This window comes from Coregonus clupeaformis, unplaced genomic scaffold (genome assembly GCF_020615455.1).
Source record: "Coregonus clupeaformis isolate EN_2021a unplaced genomic scaffold, ASM2061545v1 scaf0077, whole genome shotgun sequence".
NCBI classification, from domain to species: Eukaryota; Metazoa; Chordata; class Actinopteri; order Salmoniformes; family Salmonidae; genus Coregonus; species Coregonus clupeaformis.
In genome coordinates, this window is record NW_025533532.1 from 371,378 (window position 1) to 375,901 (window position 4,524).

The window sequence follows — 4,524 nt, forward strand, 5'->3', positions numbered from 1 at the left end:
TAGATTTATAGGACTGTTGTTCAACTCTTATTGTACACTTTTTTCCACTTTCCAATATTTCATGGATTGAACTTGAATATGACAACTTTCAGGGTGAATCAAACCACTGTATTTTTGATTAATCAATATACAGTATTTTGTGTGTAACGGCTCTCCAAACCTACACGCCATACATACTTTCCTAACCCTAAAATCTGCCTAAATAATCTACAAAATCTGAGTATTTGTTTTAAAATCTACAAGTTGGTGCTGAAATATATATTTAGATGGCTTTCTTTCATTGATCCCTTTACTCTGAACCCGTTTTCTCAATGTATTATAGTCTGTCGACAAAATTCTAATTAAAGGTACACTGTATTTATAGGGATGGCTTTAGATAAATGTACTGAAAACCCTATTGAATGAAAACTCCACAAGAAAATCTGTTGGCCAGCAATTGGGAGGGTTTTCAGCGGTTTAATTAAATATATTCAGGGCGCGCAAGGGAACCACGCCTGCAAAGCCCGTTACCATAATGTAAGTCTAAATAGCATCTACTTAGAAGTGCGTAGGAAAGGCCCTCATAGGAAAGGCGTATATTTCTTAAGTCGGAATCGGGCCCTTGGCACCTCAGTCCCACTAAGCCATCTGCAACTGCTATGTGGCTAAGGCATGGACATAGGCAGACACACTGCTGTGACATCCAAAGAACAACCAATATTAAATAGAGTGGTCGCTTTACAAATGTTCTAGAAGGATTTGCAGTCCGACTTTAAACAAAGTACACCTTACACTCTCAGAAATAAAGGTTTAGATGTGTTCTTAAAGGGGTACAACCGCTAGTCACTGGAGGGGTACCCTGTAAGGTCATCCTTTGTACCCCAGTTCAAATCTCAGATAGTACCTTTCTTACATAAAGTCCACAGGCACAAAAGCATGCTTTTAGAAAAGGTCAAATGTGCCTTTAAAGTGAACCACCACAGTGACAAAGCCATATGTTTCTAGTAAAGTAATTGACAATAATGTACCTCTACCATAGACCACTTAAACACTTCCAATCATGGATGGCCAAAAAAGGTCTAACTGAAAGCCATACCTCCAATATAATTTCCCTTTGTGCCTTGTCTTTTCGAGTGAATTGTAGAGTTACCAGCCATGACTTTATTTGTTAGTGACAGAGACATGGTTGTTGAATTCATTCATTTTCAGTCCTGTGGTCTTCGCCAAGTGAATTCCTGAGCAAATGTTATAATTAAAATTAAACGCTTTATGACAATACATGACATATCCCATAAGGCCTTTTTTGAGACCTAGTTTTACCCTAATACAGTGACCTGAAGCTCATGGTTTACAGGCCACATCAGGCCTGCAAGTAGGGTTGCAAAATTATTTCCCAAAATTCCCAGATTTTCAAGAAATCCTGTTTAAAGGATTTCCTGCTTATTCCCTCCCGTTTCCAGGAATATTCCAACCGGGTATTCTGGAAAACCTGGGAATCTCATAAAAAAAAAAAAAGGTTAACAATGAGGTAAGGTATGGCAGAAGTTTATGCAAGAGGGCTTTATAGACAAAAAGAGCGCAGTGCGTTGATCTACGAGACTTAAAAGAGTGCCAGTCTACTTTCTGATACAAAATGCAATGATGTGTACTGAACCTATCGCCCGTAATAAAGTGCAAGGTGTTATGATAAACTGCGTCCAATGGCTTCAATACAGTGGCAGCTGCATTCATATAGATGATATCGCCATAGTCAATATACAGAATGAATGTTGACTGAATGATTCGTTTTTCTGCTCTTTAATTAACGAAAGACTGGATCTGTTCCAATAGAATTAGCCTATTTTAATTATTAACTCATCAACATGCTTTTTGAAAGATGTGGACACTGCTCATTGAACATCTTATTCCAAAATCATGGGCATTGATATGGTGATGGTCCCCCCTTTGCTGCTATAACAGCCTCCACTCAGCCTCCACACTTCATTCCACTAGATGTTGGAACATTGCTGCAGGGACTTGCTTCCATTCAGCCACAAGAGCATTAGTGAGGTCTGGCACTGGGCGATCAGTATTCAGGGCTCGAACCACCCAGTTTATAAAGGGAATAATAAACTGGGTGGTTCGAGCTCTGAATGCTGATTGGCTGACAGCCGTGGTATATCCGACCGTATACCACGGGTAAGACAAAACATTACTTTTTACTGCTCTAATTACGTTGGTAACCAGTTTATAATAGTAATAAGGCACCTCAGGGGTTTGTGGTATATGGCCAATATACCACAGCTAACGCATTGCGTTGTACATAAGAACAGCCTTTAGCCGTGGTATATGGGCCATATACCACACCTCCTCATGCATTATTGCTTAAATAATGCACTTCAAGCCAATCAGAAACGAGTATTCAACAATGCAGTGGTATAAACCCCATTATAAACTGGGTGATTCGAGCCCTGAATGCTGATTGGCTGACAGCCGTGGTATATCAGACCGTATACCATGGGTATGACAAAACATGTATTTTTCCTAATTACATTGGTAACCAGTTTATATTTATTTATTGAAATGTCAATGTAAACTAAGGATTCAATAAAGCAATAAGGCACCTCGGGGGTTTGTGGTACAGTGGGGAAAAAAAGTATTTAGTCAGCCACCAATTGTGCAAGTTCTCCCACTTAAAAATATGAGAGAGGCCTGTAATTTTCATCATAGGTACACGTCAACTATGACAGAGAAAATGAGGAAAAAAAATCCAGAAAATCACATTGTAGGATTTTTAATGAATTTATTTGCAAATTATGGTGGAAAATAAGTATTTGGTCAATAACAAAAGTTTCTTAATACTTTGTTATATACCCTTTGTTGGCAATGGCACAGGTCAAACGTTTTCTGTAAGTCTTCACAAGGTTTTCACACACTGTTGCTGGTATTTTGGCCCATTCCTCCATGCAGATCTCCTCTAGAGCAGTGATGTTTTGGGGCTGTCGCTGGGCAATACGGACTTTCAACTCCCGCCAAAGATTTTCTATGGGTTTGAGATCTGGAGACTGGCTAGGCCACTCCAGGACCTTGAAATGCTTCTTACGAAGCCACTCCTTCGTTGCCCGGGCGGTGTGTTTGGGATCATTGTCATGCTGAAAGACCCAGCCACGTTTCATCTTCAATGCCCCTTGCTGATGGAAGGAGGTTTTCACTCAAAATCTCATGATACATGGCCCCATTCATTCTTTCCTTTACACGGATCAGTCGTCCTGGTCCCTTTGCAGAAAAACAGCCCCAAAGCATGATGTTTCCACCCCCATGCTTCACAGTAGGTATGGTGTTCTTTGGATGCAACTCAGCATTCTTTGTCCTCCAAACACGACGAGTTGAGTTTTTACCAAAAAGTTATATTTTGGTTTCATCTGACATTCTCCCAATCCTCTTCTGGATCATCCAAATGCACTCTAGCAAACTTCAGACGGGCCTGGACATGTACTGGCTTAAGCAGGGGGACACGTCTGTACTGCAGGATTTGAGTCCCTGGCAGCGTAGTGTGTTACTGATGGTAGGCTTTGTTACTTTGGTCCCAGCTCTCTGCAGGTCATTCACTAGGTCCCCCCGTGTGGTTCTGGGATTTTTTGCTCACCGTTCTTGTGATCATTTTGACCCCACAGGGTGAGATCTTCCGTGGAGCCCCAGATCGAGGGAGATTATCAGTGGTCTTGTATGTCTTCCATTTCCTAATAATTGCTCCCACAGTTGATTTCTTCAAACCAAGCTGCTTACCTATTGCAGATTCAGTCTTCCCAGCCTGGTGCAGGTCTACAATTTTGTTTCTGGTGTCCTTTGACAGCTCTTTGGTCTTGGCCATAGTGGAGTTTGGAGTGTGACTGTTTGAGGTTGTGGACAGGTGTCTTTTATACTGATAACAAGTTCAAACAGGTGCCATTAATACAGGTAACGAGTGGAGGACAGAGGAGCCTCTTAAAGAAGAAGTTACAGGTCTGTGAGAGCCAGAAATCTTGCTTGTTTGTAGGTGACCAAATACTTATTTTCCACCATAATTTGCAAATAAATTCATTAAAAATCCTACAATGTGATTTTCTGGATTTTTTTTCCTCATTTTGTCTGTCATAGTTGACGTGTACCTATGATGAAAATTACAGGCCTCTCTCATCTTTTTAAGTGGGAGAACTTGCACAATTGGTGGCTGACTAAATACTTTTTTTCCCCACTGTATTGGCAATATACCACATTCCCTCGGGCCTTATTGCTTAATTGAATCCTCAGTTTTCACAGACATTTTCAACAACAAAAAATACCACGAGATTAATATGAAACGTCTCATGTACAAACACGCCTTCCCCCTCTCCCTCAATATTCACATTCATAACCACAACCTTTTAACCAACATAAAAGTTTGCCAGTATGCTCAGCACAAACTCCCTTAAAAGGTGCAGAAGTGTGCAGTGGAGCATGTCCGTTCTCCCCAGAGATGACTGGTAATATGAGGGCTAGTATTTATAGATGTGCCTTTCAATGATGTACCCACTTAATCCTGGTTTA